General features: G+C 36.3%; 1 pseudogene; it reads left to right on the forward strand.

Moving 5' to 3' along the window:
• Positions 1–2,422: 2,422 nt before the first annotated feature.
• LOC145028908 (E3 ubiquitin-protein ligase PUB23 pseudogene) lies at positions 2,423–3,895 on the forward strand (annotated as a pseudogene).
• Positions 3,896–7,765: the final 3,870 nt, after the last annotated feature.

A 7,765-nucleotide genomic window follows, 5' to 3' on the forward strand; every position in this document is an offset into this window, starting at 1 on the left:
TAATGTTCGTACATAATAGAAATTTCGGGTTGTCACATAAGCTCATATTACATCTAGAAAGAATATACAAAATGGGTTTGTACAAAGTTTCTCTCTCTAGTCTAACACTCCAAAAGGTTCCTTACATAAAATGAGTGCTACTCACTTCCTTATAAAGGAAAGACAACTCATTACATATACAAGTAGGTAAAGCCTCATCTAAGCGTGACTTTGCACCCTAACAGATTATCCACAACCGCAAACCACTCAACATCGATTATAGATTTAATAGGATCAAACAATGATTCAAAGTCGAATTTAATGATAACATTGAGAAGGATATCACTTTCATGAATGTATGTAACTTCAACTTGATTTTAATCTTGTCTAATGTGATGATCATCAAATTCAACATCAAAGCTTTCACATGGTGAGTGATTACATGAATTATTAGTGTTCCACCTATCTAACTTGTATCGAGTAGATGTTTTATATGAATGAAAACCAAAAAGACAGAAATCAACTAAAAACATCCTACAGTAGGTAACAAGTTGTACCCACTAGCTAGCATAACAATCAAATATGCTCTAGAATGCCAACATCCACTATGCTTCTCCAAGAACTCATTTGTTTCAACATCTTAGAAAAAATAAATTAAGAGTTTGTTTTTCCGTTTAAGTATTATACACTCACAGATACATAGAAAGATAAAGACATAGGCAGATACCCAAATACATAGAGATATATACATAGTTCCACATAATAAACAAAATAAAAAATCAAAATAAGCATATAGTTATAGTGAAAGTAGGATAATTTTTTACTTTCAAATGAAACACTTTCTTGTGGACAAATATCAAAAGGTTGTACTAAGTTTGGGCATTCCTACTGGTGCGTGGTGGCATATGTTCACTAGTGCTAAAACATTCAAAGTAGAACTAATAAAAAAAAGTATAGAAGAGATTGATCGTAAAAAACTAAGAAAATATGTTGAACCCTTAAATCAATACATTGGCCCTAGTGTTTTCTTCAAAACGGAAGAGAAACATAGTGGTGGTGAAGATGTAGGTTTAGGCAGATAAAGTAGACCAACAATGCCGATTTTTTTTAGAATGTAGTATAATGTTGCGATTGATGACCGTCAAAATGGTGATGGAATGCATATGCACTATATTTTACATCTTTTTGGCTTCATGTTTTTTGACATTATTAGCCATCAACGAAGATGGAGAAAAATGGCAACGGTGGCCGAGAGAAATTGTAATGTAATGTGAGAAAAAGAGAGTTTTTTGGTTTAGAAGCGGTGACATAGAGATAGATGGAGCAGAATGAATGTTCTCTTGTGTTTGTATCCAGAGAAGGTTTAAAGAAGGTGATTTACATATTGGAAAACAGTGGCGGTAAGTATATATAAAACCTGTGTAACTTCAATTTCATGCCGACTTCAAAATCTTATTGCTCATAAGCCGAGACAGTTTTAAATATTATATATAATAATAAATTTAGGTGTAACAAAATCAAAATCAAAATCAAAGGTCAAGATGGTATAAATACGGTATAAAGGAAAAAAAAACAAAATTGTTTAGGGACCATAGAAATAAAAGTTTAGTGATCTAGTATATTAACATTAATCGATATGGTTGGTGCGTACAACTAGTTATGGTTGGTGCGTACAACTACTTTATAAGTTAACTTATTCTTTGAGTTTTTTTAGATTATTATGTTTAACAAGTTAAAAACTATAAGCTATTTTTTACAAAACTATTCATAATAACTTTTCAACTAGCTTAATTAAAATAAAAAATATAAAATAAAAAATATAAAAAAAAAGCAAAACAAAACGATTGTCTCATATATATCTTTTCTTAATTAACATAAACATAATTTTTATATATCCTTATATCTCATTTTATACTTTTTAGTTAGTTTATTGGTTAATGTTTATCGAACATTATTTTTTATTAGCTAGTTGATCCACTATCAATTAATTTTTTAATTATCGATTAATTTTTCAACTAGTGTAGTTTACTTGTGATAGCTAACCATAATAGTCTAAGAAACAAAAAATGAGACCCTAATTATAAATAATAATAATTAAATAATTAGTTACCATAAATATAATATCGGAAGTTGATTTAGCAAAATTCTAACTTTCTCCCTACATTTAATTAGTCGTTTTTGTTTTTGTTTTTTCAAATGATTCCATTTTCATCCTTGTATTCCTTACAATCACGTAAATCTTGCTTGAAATTTGAAAAGACCAACCATCATACACGTTATACACAACTGGAATTGTTCGAGTTGAAAAGTCAATATACTACTTTTCTTTAGTATTGATTTCGTTTTTTTGTGTTTGACCACGATTTCGTTTTTTGTGTTTGACCACAGCTCATATATAATTAATATTAACTACCAAAACTTGATATGGGCGTAAGATGTCAATCCAAAGCATTCTAGATTATTCAAACTTTGCAGCCACCGTTCTCCATTTCTTCATTGAATTCAAAGCCTGGTGTATATTATATAACCATTTATACTGTGAATTTAAAAAAACAAGCATGTATTTCTGTTTTTCGAACTTTTCTCTCTAATTACTTTCAGTGTTGTTCCACAATCCATTAAACAGATGGAAGATGAAACGGTGGAGGTACCCCGTTACTTCATGTGTCCAATTTCACTTCAGATCATGCAAGACCCTGTTACGGCTGTCACTGGAATAACCTACGACCGGGACAGTATAGAGCACTGGCTATCCACGGCGGAGGAAGTGCTGTGTCCCGTCACCAAACAGCCATTGCCAAGAGATTCAGATTTGACCCCCAACCACACGCTTCGGCGTCTCATCCAAGCATGGTGTGTCACAAATGCTAATTATGGTATCGATCGTATTCCCACACCAAAACCTCTTCTTAACAAATCTCACGTTATGAAACTCCTCCGCAACCTGAAGTCACCGGAGCTTCATGCAATCTCGCTGGACACCTTGCATTTACTCGCAAGAGAGAGTGAGAAAAACCGACAGTGCTTGATTGACGCAGGCACGAATGGTGCAATGATTTCCTTGATAACAAAGTTTTATAAGGAAAGTCGGACTATTACTGTAGGACTCGGCCAGGCACTCAAAATTCTTCATCTTTCTTGGCTAACTGTCCCTGAGAAAAAGCATATCGCCAAAGAAGATCATAATTTAATTGATTCTTTACTATGGGTATTAGGTTTTGACAACATGATAGGAGATGATCTGATCGTTGATGTCCAAACACATGCAATTTTGCTGCTCGAAATGGTCATGGAAGTAGCGAGTACAAGTGTTTTAGAGAGATTAAGCTTCGATTTCTTTAAACAAACAGTAAACATCATAAGGAAAAGAACCTCACCACATGCAATGAAAGCAGTCTTAAGAATGTTAATCGACGTGTGCCCATGGGGAAGAAACAGAATGAAAACCGTGGAAGCTGGTGCAGTCTTCGAGCTGGTGGAACTAGAGATAAACGGGATTGAAAAGAATGTGTCGGAGTTACTTTTCTGTCTCTTGGCTCACTTGTGTTCATGTGCTGATGGGAGAGCTCAGTTATTAAAGCATGCAGGTGGTATTGCAATGGTTGCTAAGAGAATGTTTAAGGTTTCACCAGGGACCGACGATCGGGCTGTACAAATACTTTCCTTAATTGGAAAGTTCTCAGCAACTGATGAAGTTGTGGCGGAGATGATGAGAGTTGGGGCTGTGTTGAAGCTGTGCATGGTGCTTCAAGTGGACTATGAGCCTTACTTAAAGAAGAAAGCAAGAGAAATATTAAAGTTGCATTCTAATGTATGGAACAATTCCCCTTGTATGCCACTTATCTTCTAATACGGTGATTTTTTTTTGTTTGTTGATCGAATTGTATATGATACATACAAAATGAGCCTTGGTATTCATTCGGTTTATTTAATTCCTTTCGTCTTAAATTTTGAAATTGTAATGATGAGAATTTTGTCGGGATAGAATTGCTTGAAAAACCCGGTTAAATGCATCATATAAGCTGGTTTTCAACCAGATCTCATGTAGGGCAAGTCCTATGTGGAAATTCAAAAAGAACCCATGGTCCTATAAGCAACAATAAAACACGGCTTATATTAGGCCTGGTAATCGTGTCGTATTCGGGTTGGTGTGTAGCGGGTTGGCGGGTCAAAATATGCCAACCCAAACACGACCCATTTAAATATACAGGTCACGGGTTGGCGGGTCACGGGTTGACGGGTTTGGAACATAAACCCATATATGACCCACCAATCTATTTATTTATACGGGTTCATAAGTTGATGGGTTCGTGGGTCAGATTTGGGTTTGTGGGTCTAAATTTTAGATATTTAAGTCTTAAACATCTAAATGAAAATTAAAAACATTCATAGAAACATGTTACAGACTTAGCCTAATAGGTTAGGACTTATGACCTTAGACCATCCACCACGAGAAATAATGTCAAAACAATCAAATGGTCTTTGAATAAATGGTATATATTATATAATACTTATTAAATATTAATACTTGATACATAAATACATTTAAAAATATAATAATTTTTTATTAAGAATATATACGGGATGGCGGGTTAACCCGTTTATTTTTTGAGAAACCCATATATGACCTGTTTAATAAACGGGTTGGCGGGTTGACGGGTTAGCGGGTTGGCGGGTTGAAAAACTCAACCCAAATCCATTTATTTCGTGTCGTGTCGTGGGTCGTGTCGCGTGTCGTATCGAGAATTGCCAGCCCTAGCTTATATTAACGGAACCGGGTCATATTAAATTTAAACAACAAGCTGTAACCATTTTCATGGACAAATAGAGTCTGGTTTCTAGATAAGCAACTGAGTCTTTTTATATTATTTTCTTTTTTAATAGTATTGTGTTATTAAATAGGTTACAATTATTACATTGGTAGTTTGTAATTTAAACAGTATACAAAGATCCTCAATTCCTGATGTTAACATCTAACCTAGCACATCAAATTTCTTGAGTTATTTGTTGCAGTTGACCAAAACTACTTTTCTAAGTAGTGACCTGCTTTTGCCTTTCTGTCTCTCTCATTCTAAGTGAACCACATATGAGCCCTATGATGTCTTCATTTTTTAGCTATAAAAAAGACACCCAACCTAGTAAAGTTTCTATGATAATGCTTCAACTCAGTCTCACTTCAGCTAGCCAAACTTTGTTGTATGTCCAACCTCATTCTTTCTCCAAAAATAAAGAACCTGAGAACAATTTGTTAATATTAAGGATAGAGAATGATTCATACCAAATCATCTATTTATTATCAACAATGCCCTCAGATTCTTAATCAAATGCATCATCAAGTTGCCACGGTTAATTAATTGGACACAACATAAAAGTACAATGCTTAATTTGAATTATGAAAAAAATGAGGTGTAACATCCAGACTCCAAGGTATAATATTTATATATGTTTATTTATGAGTTGGTTGGGTGAATCGACGAGTTGGTGCCTCAACTCGTCAAGTAGAGACTGATTGAACACGTGGGTCTAAAAACCGACTCGATGAGTCAGAGAGTTGACTCGTCGAGTAAGCACAACAAGATGAAACCCTAAATCCTTGGGTTTAGGGCCTATTTAAGGAAACCTATGTCCTCATTTTTGACTCACCAGCTACCCAACTCCCCTGTGTGAAACCCTAATCGGCCTTTGAGCTAAGAGAAAGTGTGTGAGCTAATATTGAGTGTTTTGGTGGATCTTTTGGAAGGAAAGAAGTAAGATACAAGCAAGGAATGATGAGAGGCTGTGGGATCTAACATTCTTTCACTTGGAGCTTCCGTGGAAGGTAAAAATCTTAAACCTTTCTCATCTTATTAGTTGGATCTCTTGAGTATGGAATTTAGGCCTTTTACCACCTTTTGTGGAGATAATGAGTGCATGGAGTCTATTAAGGGGTCTAGACTTCAGATTTGGACCTTGTTAGGTCCAAAGAGCCCAAATGTTCCAGCTTTATTCAGCCACATAGGAGTTATTGTGCTTAAACCCCTTTGTTAGAGTTGGATTGGCATGTTGCTGTAAGATGTGGCATGCATGAACATAAAGATCGAAGCCTTACATGACATTTGAGCCTTGGGAGCCTAGATCTATAGTGTGGAATGGTAGATCTTCCTTAAAACGTCTGAATGAGAAAGTGACTGAAGGGACTTGCTGAGTCAATGAGCTGACTCGATGAGTTGGTTAGTGTTTGTCCCGATGAGTCTAATTATGCGATAACTCGGCGAGTTAGAAGGTCAAATCGACGAGTTGAGCTAGACTTTCATGAGACTTCTGAGGAAAAAAGGGGACTTGATGAGTCACATAGATGCACTCGGTAAGTCAGGTCAACATGGACTATTGACTTGAGTGTTGACTTTTAGGGTTTTGACCAAATGTGAGCAATGGACACCATGGAGGGGTAGAATGGTCTTTTACCCTTCCCAAGAGTTAGAGAGGGGCTAGTATGAGTTTATTTAGAGCTGTGATTTTAACTAGAGATAATTATTACATGTGTTAGGTGAAGACTAGATCGGTGATTCGTGTATGAGGTGTATTTGCTTGCTTGCTTCGAGGTGAGTCTTCTCTCACTATACTTTACCTAATGTAACACACCGATTCCTGGTATTCCTTTAATTCAAGTATTTCTTATGTTTTCTCTGGGACTCGACGAGTTGGAGGCCCAACTCGTCGAGTAGAGTCGTGATCCGTGGGAAGTTTAAGTAGTCTACTCAACGAGTCGAGAGACTGACTCGATGAGGAGATTCTATTTGAGTGAAACCCTAAATTGAGGGTTTGCACCCTATTTAAACATATTATAACCCCTCAACTCAGCCCCCATCGTCTAGAGCAAACCCTAACTCGAAACCCTAGCCGTTTTTAGTGTGTTCTTGAGCCTTGTGGTGTTACTTTGTGTGATTGAAGCTTGAAGAAAAGAAGGAGGATTGTGAGATCAAGGGGAAACAAGAAGATTCAAAGTTTTGAGCATATTTCCAGCTTATTAGAGGTATAAAGCTAAAACCTTGTCTATTCATTGTCTAGATCTTGATTTTAGACCCTTTTCTACATCTTTCTAAGCCCTAGTGAGGATGTATTCAGGATTAAGTATAAGAAGTGAGTTGTGCTTCAGATCTAGGGATATTAAGGGTCTTTATGGCATAAAGGTGCCCACTTTAAATTTAGATCCGGCCAAAAATGTTTTGAGATGAATTTGGCTAATTTTTGAAGTGCTTAAATGCAGAATTTATACAAATAAAAATTTCGGGTTATCACATCATCCCTCCGTTAGAGGGAATTTCATCCCGAAATTAGAGTCTAGGCAAGGAAGTAGGCATGACCAATCGAGTAAAGAGATGGGGGTACTTCCTATTCGGTTGGTCCTCGCGCTCCCAAGTGAACAGTCTCCGCTTGGCGTTCCAGCGAACCTTCACTAACGGGATGCGGATTCGCTTCGGTTGCTTGACCTTTCGATTCATGATCTCTATAGGTTCTTCTACGAATATTATTTAAAATATTCCAACGGGATTAAATCCGGCCAAAAATGTTTTGAGATGAATTTGGCTAATTTTTGAAGTGCTTAAATGCGGAATTCATACAAATAAAAATTTCGGGTTGTCACATCATCCCCCTGTTAAAAGGAATTTCGTCCCGAAATGAGAGTTTAGGCAAGGAAGTAGGCATGAAAAATCGAGTAAAGAGATGAGGGTACTTCCTATTCGGTTGGTCCTCGTGCTCCCAAGTGAACTCCGGTCTTCGCTTGACGATGCGGATTCGCTTCGGT

Source organism: Lactuca saligna, chromosome 2 (assembly GCF_052625555.1).
Source record: "Lactuca saligna cultivar CGN05327 chromosome 2, ASM5262555v1, whole genome shotgun sequence".
Taxonomy (NCBI): domain Eukaryota; kingdom Viridiplantae; phylum Streptophyta; class Magnoliopsida; order Asterales; family Asteraceae; genus Lactuca; species Lactuca saligna.